Below are 11,832 nucleotides of genomic sequence, written 5' to 3'. Positions count from 1 at the left end.
ATTATTGTACTTGACATGACTTCATTCAGCCTTTCCTGAACGTCTATGACAGGCAGAGAGAGTGCTGTTTCTGGTGCGATCTTTTGCAGCTGACATTTCACTGTTTTAAACGAACAAGAAATTAGATTGCTCATAAATCAGTTATTCTATATAAACACAGCGTAATTGCCCTCCGAAAATCCTCTTTTTCTTGTTCGTTTTAGAGACCTTGATCGAAACTGATTTTAGATGTCAGAAAGGATTTATTTTCTCTGTATTTCCTACATTGCTTTGTCGAGATTTTAACTTTATATCTAACTTTATATCTAGGCTCAGATTTCAACTATAAATCGTACAGTAATTAATAGCAGTAAATACTGATGTTTTGCGCCCTCTTACCACAAAAATATATGTTTTGTAGTTGGGATTAACTTTATTTCGTACGCGTAGCTACTCCGATTCGGACACCGAACAGTTAAAGATGGCGGCAAATCAGACACCCAGAGAGGGGGCGTCTTCTCGCCTCCATAACTAAAATGCCAAATAGGAGTGGCTTAAGCGACATACACAGTCGTGTAACTGACAGTTTGAGGTAGCCTATCGTGTAAATTTCGCTTTGTTGCTGATAGGTTAAGCTTTCGAAACTCTGCCCCAAAGTCATGTGACTGATTTTTCGCCCTGTTTCGTTGGTTAAACGCAATGATCACAAGCACCACCATGGTAACTGGGATGTGTAGTTTTTAATTCCGTTTGAATTATAACTGTACGTACTGTCTTCATATTTGGCCAGGGCTTTAAAGAGAAGGCGCGCCAAAAAATTTCGGTGCCGTCGTCTCCGCTTTAAAGGTACCCCCGTGCTGGAAGAATTTGAACTCGGAACGTTTGCCCAGCGTAGTTATAGTGGACATAAAAACAAGAGTTTGCTGGCATTATATCCTAGAAGACACAGACCGGCACCAGACCGGTAAATGCTTGATGAACTAGGGATTGGACAGTTTCCAAGTGCTTGTACAATCGATGGAAATGTTCAAATATTGTGCAAAAGAAATAAACACAATAATCATTTATTTCTTTATCATATTAGCTAGCTAATATCCTCTCTTTGCTAGTTAGTGGCTGTGTTTCTGCGTTGGGTAGCAACGGGTGACTGTTCTCAGGCGGAAGATGTAAACAGCTTAATTTTCGTGTTAAATAATTTTTAAAAATTAAAATTCATTCTATACAGCAATCACATATTTGGGTACCGTTTCATACAACTTTCATGCTTAAAATGTTTAGGGAGAAATGGAAGACTGGTGTGTATTTTTTCTTTAAACTATCAAGACCAGCCATACACAGTACAGTTTATGTACATACAGTAATGTTTATGTTCCTAAATTAATATCGTTTATGACCTTCAGATGCGTTATGCTCCTCTTCTTTTTATGCTCAGCTACTAAAATTTCCCTTTAGTGGTACAATTCCATATAAATATTCAAAACTAAGCAGATTGAAATGTGCACAGTAAAGACATTAGATGATTAAATCTTTTCACTACCAACCAATGCACCACGAGTGCCCCTGTCGGTCATTTTGGCCAGCCAATCACTTACCGCGGTGCCCTACGGTGCCCTGCGGGTTGGTTACTGTACCACGGGTTTTTACCGCTCATTTTGAATGGCTGCATCTGTAGGTTGTCTCTCGCAGTGTTCAGGAATTGCATTCCGAAACTGAGTCAGATCAAAAGTTGTAAGAAAAGCACCTATGGTGTCGGTTCTAACAGCTTTATTGATTCGATGTTAAAGGCCGGAAATGGGGCACAAGACACGCGACCGCAAAAAGCGTCGCCATCTGCTTCCAGCTGCAAAATGCCGTTTGCGGACGCTGAAGCATTTGAACTTGAACTTTATTGCCATATGTAACCGGTACTGGTACAATGGAATTCTTACTTACAGAAGGTCTCTCGATTGTAAAACAAGTGTAAAAAACAAGACAAAGTGCAAACAGTGCATCAAGACAATGTACAAACAAACAATAGACAATGTGCAAGTAAACATGTAGACATTTCTTTCCAAGGCAGCGGGTACAAGCGATCTCGCGTTTTAAAACCACCAGGAAAAGCAGAAAGGCACTTTTCCTTGCTTGCGCCGGCACACAACGACGTGAGGAGGACACCGTAGTCGGCAGGATTCGAACCTGCCCGGGGAGACCCCAATGGATTTCTAGTTCATCGTCTTAACCACTCGGCCACGACTACAGCGAGCGCCGCCGTTGCTGCGTTCTTGCTACAATCTCACATGGATCGCGAGACGCCGGCGGAAACCTTTTTCAAAGTCGTTCTCCATTAAAAAAAAAACCTTTCCAAAATACAAGCCTTGCAGACAGACACGCCTCAGAGGACTTAAGGGTGGCTTCATGTGGGAATGATAAAGTCTCCCCGTCCGGACAGGAAAATGGCACTTTGTTAGACACAAAGAAACAATCAACAACAGACAAATGTCCACAAGCATTTAAGAAGCCGCACCATGTTCTTGCTACAATCTCACACGGATCGCGAGACGCCGGCGGAAATCTTTTTCAAAGTCGTTCTCCGTTAAAAAAAAAAACCTTTCCAAAATATAAACCTTGCAGACAGACACGCCTCAGAGGACTTAAGGGTTGCTTCATATGGGAATGATAAAGTCTCCCCGTCTGGACAGGAAAAAGGCACTTTGTTAGACACAAAAACACAATCAACAACAGACAAAAGTCTACAAGCATTTTAGAAGCCGCACTTGAAATAGCTCTTACATTCGTGTTAGACGCAGGAATCGCCTTTTTATTGACGCTCTTACAAACGCCATGGAAAGCAAAACAAAGCAAAGCAGAGCAGAACAAAACGAACAAAATAAAACCCTCATGTCCTGCACTTGAATATAATGCCGTTACGTGCTGAAGCGGTATTGGACGTCATCCTAGCACTGCAACCCGGGGCGTACGGTATATGGGAACGAGCACACGTCACGAATCGTCTCTAATCACTCCCTGCACTGTAAGGCGCCTTGAAGCGTGCACCCTCAACATTCATCTTTGCGCATCTGTGAAAGGTAAACTCTTGAGCAAACTCTGAACCAGACGCTCAAACTCCAGCTAGCATTAGGGGTAGCATTCCCACGCTACTTGAACACTTTGTTTACGCTCAGTGCTGGATTTTGGGAACTTTAGGACGAGTGGGACTTTTCTCCTATCTGTCAATTCGTTTTGTTTTGGAGACTCTTGGCTGTCTGTGTTGTATAGTGCAGCGTGAAGAAAACGTTTTCGAAAACTGTGCTGGCTCAAAAGTTGTAAGAAATCCTCTCCAGCTCTTTTAAGTCTCTTCAGTTTTGTCATTTAAAGTGAAACTAGATGTATAACTGGAGCCTCACTTATGCAAATGGTGAGGCTCCAGTTCGACATCTAGTTTCACTTTATATGACAGAAGTACATCAGACTGCGCCGGACTGGGGGATCACTTCCGGTTATTTTTACCATCTTAAACATTTGAAATCCTCCTCTATGCAATTGTGACACTTCATCTTGGCTCCACCTAGGACACTCTTCAATCACTTCTCTCTTCTCCCACAACACTCTTGTCTGTCGGCAGTATGTGGCGTCTTTGCATTACCCCCAATCTCACCACAGCAAGCAAGCAACGGGTTTTGGCAAGACAGGAGAAGACTGCCTGGCCCGAACGGGGATTGAACCCATGACCTTGGCGTTATTAGCACCACGCTCTAACCAACTGAGCTAACAGGCCTCAAGCCGACTGTACTCTCTGTGCTGCAAAAAATGGAATTCAGGGAAGTTTCTTTTGTCCTTTTTTGAATAGAAAGCCCTGCGATTCAGTGTACGGGCTTTCTCGTGCTGTTTAATGGTTCTTGTAACCCAAATCCTACACTGGCCTGAAGTGCCCCCCCATTTCACAGCATTTTTCAGCTGATTTCAAATGTACCTAAAGGAGAAGCATTACTGAAGACCATCAATTACCAAGAGCTTTTGTCAAAGGTTTTGGTGGTCACTTTTAATGACCACAGAGAGCTATGACCTCGGTTTTACATCTCATCCAAAAGACGGCGCCTTTTTACCACACAGCGTCTCCGTCACTATACTGGGGCATTGGGACCCGCACAGACCTCAGGGTGAGCGCCCCACCGCTGGCTCCATTAACACCGCTTCCAGCTGTGAGCTTTGCTTTTCCCTGTAGTTCACCCTCATCCGGGTACTGACCTGGCTCACAGCTTCTAAGCTTCAGTGGGTTTTCAGTTGCGAGTTGAAAGGGGATGCAAGTGATGGAGCTGCTCGCTGCAAAAGCCACTGCATTGGCCGGGAATCGAACCCGGGCCTCCCGCGTGGCAGGCGAGAATTCTACCACTGAACCACCAATGCACGCTGCAAGGGTCTACAAAAAAGACGCTTTTTTACCACTCTGTGCTGGATGTTGGGTCCCAAGGGAACTTCTGGACGAGTGAGAATTTTCTGCTATCAAAATTTGGTTTCGGAGACTTTTGGCAGCCTACAGATGCAGCCATTCAAAATGCGCGGGTGATACTGCATTATTTTGCGGTACGCTGTACGCAGTCTACCGCAAGCTACCGGTAAATACCGCGAGTTGCCGTAAATTCTCCTATAATACGACAAGCAAAATAATAGTATCCGGAATTTCCGCAAGGTGGAGCTAATAAAGCTCAACCTCTCATGTTTGAGCTGTGGCCATCAAAGTCTTTAACGAAGATATTACTAATAGTATTAATAATGAATGACCTTGGACAAGCTGTAAGTGTAAACTCAAAGTATTGCCCTGGTCAACATTCTTTTTTTCATTGACCGTCTTTGTAAAAGTAACACCACAGCATTTCGCAATCACGCATTTGTTTCCAATCATGCAAAGTACAGTAATTTTTGAGAATCGATTCACCATGCCTTTCACATGCTCATAAAAGAGATTGATTTAGGAACATAAACATATTACCGTATGAAAACTGTACTGTATACAGTATGTATATGTATATTTAATGTCTTAACTGTGCCCGTTTAAGTATTGAATATTCATATCTAATTTTACCACTGAAGGGAAATCTTAGTAGCTGAGGATAAAAAGAATAGGAGCATACTGCAACGCGTGTGAAGGCCATAAACGATATTAATTTTGGAACATAAACATACAGTATATGGCTGGTCTCGGTACTTTAAAGAAAACATACACGAAACATGGTTTCATTATGACCAGAATCGGTCTTGAGATATTTTTAACTTGATTTACAGTATTTGAGAGGTATGTCTTAACACCGATACTACAGTGCTTAAGTACTGCTCACGTATATGTTTCTAGGTTTATATTATACATTTCATACGGTCAAATTACTTTTGAGCAACTAATAAGAAGCGCGAAACGGTATGCGTTTTAGTTTCGTTTTGTGCAGGGACCCGTGGATTGATTAGAGATATCAAGTACATACAAGTCATTTTTTAAATGTTGTAGTTCGTCTTGAAAAAATGTTACGAGTACATCATCCATCAACAATTACAAAGGTTCTGTTTTCATATTGCGGATTTTGGTTACGTAATATTATTTTCTAGATTTCACGTTGTGAATATATGATTTGGGCAAACAGAGCTGCAAAGAAGTACATTATGGGTTGTTGTTGTTTTTTTTGCAGTTTTATCTAGAACAAGCGATGCTTAAACCTTTGTCTGATTCTTGTGAAACTATCCACACGACAGTTACAGTACCTAGGAGTTGACTTCAGTGATGTCACTGATGGGATGTTTCTAAAAATCCATCCTCTGTAAAACGTCTGCATATGTCTGCATATGTATTCGCTAATGAAGCTGCGTGTTCTGAGCCTGGATCTCTACATTTCTGTATGAACCAGCTTAGAGGGCTAAAGACAGCTTGTGTTTAAATTGAGTGTAAGGCAATTTATGCTTCTAAAGTCATGGTCAGCATTTATTATTGTACTGTGCTGTAAACTTGTTCTGTGCCTAGTCACATTATTTTATAGCGTTTTTATAGTGTTATCAAATCTGGTGGCGCTGTGTGTTAGTTTCCTGACTCCCATGTCACATGGTCTGTGATTGAAACCTGTGAAACCGGTTTAATTCGTCACAGCCAGCACTCCGGCAGAGAGGGGGTTGTACTCGTAAAGTAGAAGCAGGCGAGATTTCCAGCGAAAGACACCTCCCCCCCACCCTCATACGATTCGCATTGTAATTACACATTGTAATTGTATTACACATTGTACACATGCTTAAAAGAGAAGAGAGAAAACGCAAGCCTTCTTCAGGTGTGAGGGTCTTCTGCTCAGAATGAAACGCTAAAATGTAATGTAGGCTCTGAATGGGTTCAATTATGATTTGGGCTTGATTAAGGTCGCTGCCTTTCATCTAAAACCCTACTTGAATCCTTCGAAACTAAAAATCAGTGTTAGTGAGTTCTAAATAAAGAGGTATCCAGGTAACAGTGAAACGGGCGGACAGTCTGGGGAGATCGCCCGTTTTCCATGTAAATAGTTCCCTGGTTCCGCACCCCTTGGTGTTTCTCTCGCTCTCTCTCGGGTCACCTGATCATTAGCTCGAAAGATTTCAGTGCTTTGTGTATATTCTAATGGTAGTGGGGGCAGGGTGTGTGCGAACAGGTTTGGTTGAAATTGCATTGGAGATCTATGTTCTTCACACCTGAAACATTTCCTCTGAAAGCATTTTCTTCGCAGTTTAACCGATCTTGTTACAGCATGTTACAGTTTACTATTATTAACCATATTAATTTTAAGTGCTTAATGCCATTTTTTGACCAGGCACGAATATTCTTAAGTCCATATCTTCGCAAGGGAATCAGTGCGAATTGCAATACTAATTAAATTAAAACTACTAACTACTAACTAATACTAATTAAAACAAACCAGAAACGTGTTGTTCTGTCTAATGACATTACAAGTGGAAAGATTACAGATTTTAATCGTCTTTAATTTTGTTACGTTATACATTTTAGAAACGTTTCATCCATACAAACACCACAAAACTATTTTCGATTGTATTTCTGAATAGTATGTTACACTTAGTTCACTGTTTTAAATACATCTAATTAAGAAAGTTAGGTGTTAGCATAAACTATTAGCAATCAATAATATTAAATTAAAGTTAAATACAAAACTAAAGAAAAAATAGGGTTAAATATAATTCAAAATATTTTGCTAACAATGTTAACTGTTTATGAATAATAAAATGTATTAACTAAGGAGTAGGATGGCACAGTTGTTAGTATGTTTTTTGTTTTGTTTCTTTTTCATAAATACAACAGTAGTACCTGATGTCTGAAGTGGAAATCTAATAAGTAAACTGATTCTTAAAAATGTAGAGAGCTTTGAAAAAAATATATTGGTGCTTTTAGATAATATATTTCAAGGATGTAACTGCTGTGCTACAGTACGTGCAGAATTTTAGAAATCAGTTTGTCAACAAAGTACACTGTTTAGGTTAGTTTAGAAGACAATGTACCAAAACAATATATGCTGTCTGGGTCATTAGAATTAGCTGAAAGTAACTGATAAGCTTTGAATAACAAATCTAGTTTTTCTTCTCTCGCTCTATGATGTAATCTGTTTTCTCTTAGAGAAAGGGGAAGTTTTAGAAGGGACCAAGTGCTGAACATTTTTACAGCGCAACGTCTTATAAAAACCCTGTTCTGCTTGTAACAAATTGAGTCTCTGGTTGCACTTTGCGAAGTGGCAGCAGGGCTCCCAATATTGCAATATTGAAATAAAGACCTTACTCAGGTGAGAACTCTCTCTTGTGGCTTCCTTGATAGTTATATTTCCATGACAATTTGGGGGCTCGTCCGGGATCACAAACCTGAGCGCGAACGGCTGCTGAAACTCCATCCGGACCCGGACAATTTTAGCAAATTGGACGAACCTCGGAGGATAAACTGTTTATCCTTCCAGAGACGCGTCTGGAGAATTGGCAGTTGTCTGACGTCAGTAAGTGATCCTTTAAAATTAATAGTTTGAGAAGCGAGCCACAGGGGTGTTCTCACGCGGGTTTGATGAGTCCAGGACTCATATAAAGAACTTATCTTAACACAGACGTGTGGTTTTTGCTCTGCGGAGTAGTTAATGTGATAAGGTTCTTAGTAAGGCACCGATCGGTAAAAATGGGAAAATTAAATTCAGAGACGAAAATGGGACCGAGCAGTCCAGCAAAAGTACATGTACGACAAATTCAGAGAAACAATTATAGCCTGGGTTAGAGTAAAAAAAATTATGTTCATGAACTGTAAAGCTAGGGTAATAGGTGTAAGGGAACTTGCACATAATTTATATATGATAATTATGGGCCCATAACTATGAAGTATATAACTATAACTATAACTATCTTTGTAAGTGAATCAGAATCGACAGAGGAAAGTTGAATTAGGAAAAAGAAGTTTCCTGAAGAAGGGGAAACTTAGAAGAGAAGGAGAAGAAAGGAAAGAAATTGAATTGGAAAACTTATGGAATGGAAAGAGGAATCACAGAAATAATGGGAAGCTTCAAAAAAGACTAGTCTTGAAAGTAAAGAACAGCAAGCTGCAGCTAAAGTCATGGCCATGCGTACTAAAAAGAAAAAGTCTCCACCGAAATTAGAAAGCGGTCCGGAGCCAAAGCCTTTTCACTTGTTTGTGAAATGCCAATGTGCACTTTTCCAGGTCCAGAAGGAACTCCAGCATATGTACATTGACATTGGTCTCCTAGTGAATTATTTGCATTAGTTAAGTCTTTTCCTAAATTGCCTGATGACCGTAAAGAATTTAGAAGAAAGGCAAGCCTTGTTCTCGATTGTCTTAAGCCTAATTACAGTGACATAACCTTGTTGCTAGATCATATTGTTCCTAAAGGTTTACAACGTCCTCTAAAAAGGAGGAGGCAGATTGGCGGATACATGACCCAAATGATGAAGAAGTATCCATCTAAATTAAACCACACGGACATGGAGAGGAAAAGATAGGCGGACGCTTCTAAAAAGAGGTAAGGACTCCTCTTTTCTAAAAAGTCCCTTGTCCTCTCCATGTTGCTGTGGTGGGTTCAGGGTTTTCCTGAAGCTGAAGCAAGTACAACAGAAAAAATGAGTTAATGGTGTATGTGTTTTAGATGCCTGTTTTGTGAAGGTGGGGTAGAAAAAGAGGGATTGCTGAAGGAGTAGCGTCTCGCCCTGCCCGTGCGAAAAAATCCAGGTGTTGCATCCTGGTACACGACTGCAGTACGGCTGAAGGTAGTAACTAGAACTGTACTCGCAGAAGAGCCGAAAATGGTAACTCGATTCAACTGTGTATTTAAAGCCAGGATTTGGAACCTGGTCCGTGTTCCCGAATTGTGATAGTTCGTCAGTTTGTCTCGACTGGGGGATTCCGCGGGGCGCGTGGGAGACGTGAAAATGGTTTGGTGTGAAGAAAAAAAGTTTGATTAATCCAAAGTGAAACTTAAAAGAAATATTGACTGTCAGACGGAATTTAGGCTGAACAGGAATGTAGAAAAGTGTATGAACATTTGGATAAAAATAAACAATAGTTAGAGGAATATTTGAGAATTCAACAGAATATCATAGATGAGACGCAAAAATCCCTGATGGAAAAGCTAAAAGCAATGGCTGAACGAAAGGAAGTTATATATGCAGAAAAAGAAAAAGCAAAAGAAGAAATAGAACGCCTTGAGAGAGAATCTGGGAGAAGGGTGGGAATCAGTGTGGAGATTTTTGAAAGAGCATTACCCACCGAAAACTGATTAGAGAAAAGTAACAGCATGTCAGCAGAAGGAAGTGAGGATGTTTTCAGATTTTACAGAAAGGTTTATAGCTTTATGGATAGTATACTCGGGGTTAGCCGATGAAAAGGAAGTGAATGAAGATACTTCCACAGTAATAAAACAAATTTACTTGAGTGTGTTAAACCTGATGTTGCCAAGAATGTACAACTATGCTTTCCTGATATTACGGACAGCGGAGAGAGATTTGATTTAATAACTCGCGAAGCATGCATGCAGAAGTGCGAGCGCTGCAAATGGGAGGTAAAAAGACTCCCAAGGAGGAGAAAAGGGAGCCGCCAGTTTGTCGAAATTATTGTGCGACTTTCATGTTATACCGAGATATAAAACCCCAAAGACAAAACTACTAATAAGCTGGTGTGCAGTTACTAAAAAAAAGGTGTTTTTTGGAGAAATTGGAAGAAAGAGGCTTGAATTCACAATTAAAGAACATGTCAGAAGCTGAAACGAGAGCCGTGCGTGAACTAAAAGTTTTAATCTAGTAAACCCCTCTGTAGCCTTCCTAAATTTATCTCAGGATTGAAATAAAAGTGAAATAATCTTACAGTGTGCAGTAACTGGGGGACACAGGAGCACAGCTGTCCTACTTTTAGACTAAAACAGCATAAAAATGTGATATAAAGTTTTCTAACGGGTAACAGGAGGCTACAGGAGAAGGGGTGCAAGGGTTGTGTTTAAAGCAAATATAAGCTGTCACAGTCTGCTTGGGTAAAGATGTACAGTTTCAACTACTGATGTGGGTGGGGGACACCCCAGACCTATTTTAGGCCCAGACTGCAGCATTTTATAAGGAATTACTGCATGAAATAGCATTTATGTAAACTAACTTAATAGAGTTATGTGATATTGTGATTGTTTTACCTAATGAGGGAATCCATAAGGCCGGGCTACTCCAAGTACTGGATCTTGAAAAAAAAGGAGTATAAAACCAACTACATGATAAAGCCAGGGTGAATGCCTTCTCAGAACGAGCTTGTCTAGTGACGTATTGGTTTAAGGGGGGTAGTGCAGTCTAAAGACAAAATTGCCTTGACCCCTGCAGCAGAAACCGGTTTTGATGTTTTGAGACAAGCTTTCTTGCAGGCACTGGCCCTGGACTGGATTCCCTCAGACGGATCATCTGTATGTAATCTGTATGTAAGTGAAAGAAATGGGTTGTGAGCTGCTGTGCTGGTGCAGGAGCATGGAGATAGGCATCGTCTGGTGGGTTATTATTATTCAGGACCCCTTGATGCGGTGGCCAAGGGGCCGTGTTTATGTGTTGTGCAGGCTACCTGCCTGGCTGTATAAACTGTGAATAATCTGGTGTAGAACTAGCAGACCGAATGAAAATATTTAATTGAAACTTGTAAATATGCTAAATGGAAAATTGTAGCAATTTATATAGACTGTATATATACATTTGGTGGATGCCACAATTTTGGATGGCAGTGAAGGAATAGGGATTTCCCCAACATGGCAGGGACTCCAGTTAAGAATGCTGGGTTTGTCTCTGAACTGTTATAAGCTTTGCAGCTGCTTATTGAAGTAGCTGTGGTAAAGTGTAAATCACATAATAAAGAAATGTTTCCAGTAACTCGAGGGAACAACTTTGCAGATGCAGCTGTCAGGTGAGCAGTCCTGGTAGAGCAGGAGTCTGAGACCCCTGTGAGACCTCTGTTGGTGAAAAGGGGACAGCTACAGGATATTCAGGCTGAGGCCTCTAAAGCAGAGAAAAGGACATGGTTAGAAAAGAGTGTGGTGCTTCATGATGATTGGGTGTGGTGCTGCCAGCACACTGGACGCCCTGCATGCCTTCACAGCCTAATGCCCTTTGTAGCTCGACAAATGCACTCTGTCGGACACCTGGGTGTGAGAAATGGTGTGCTGGTTACCCAAACCTGGGTGGGGACCGTGTTTGAAGCAGTAGCCACTTATGTGGTATCTCAATGTGATGCTTATCAAAGGAACTCAGCTACAGTTCAGGTGCGGGTGCTACAGCTCAAAAGGCCTGCTCCTGAGGAACCTTTCATGCACTGGCAAATTGACAATTGTCAAGAGAAACCTGGGCTCTTATAATCTG

At 41.0% G+C, this 11,832-nt stretch overlaps 2 non-coding genes across 2 annotated transcripts; both read right to left on the bottom strand.

Moving 5' to 3' along the window:
• Positions 1 to 3,659: 3,659 nt before the first annotated feature.
• Positions 3,660 to 3,733, bottom strand: trnai-aau (transfer RNA isoleucine (anticodon AAU)). Its single transcript has one exon. It is a non-coding gene; the product is annotated as a tRNA-Ile (tRNA).
• A 558-nt stretch (positions 3,734 to 4,291) lies between these two features.
• trnag-gcc (transfer RNA glycine (anticodon GCC)) lies at positions 4,292 to 4,362 on the bottom strand. Its single transcript has one exon. It is a non-coding gene; the product is annotated as a tRNA-Gly (tRNA).
• Positions 4,363 to 11,832: the final 7,470 nt, after the last annotated feature.

Source organism: Atractosteus spatula, unplaced genomic scaffold (genome assembly GCF_055471065.1).
Source record: "Atractosteus spatula isolate fAtrSpa1 unplaced genomic scaffold, fAtrSpa1.hap1 Scaffold_8, whole genome shotgun sequence".
NCBI lineage: Eukaryota > Metazoa > Chordata > Actinopteri > Semionotiformes > Lepisosteidae > Atractosteus > Atractosteus spatula.
The sequence above is the reverse complement of the archived record's forward strand: the minus strand, read 5'-3'. Positions and strand labels throughout refer to the sequence as shown.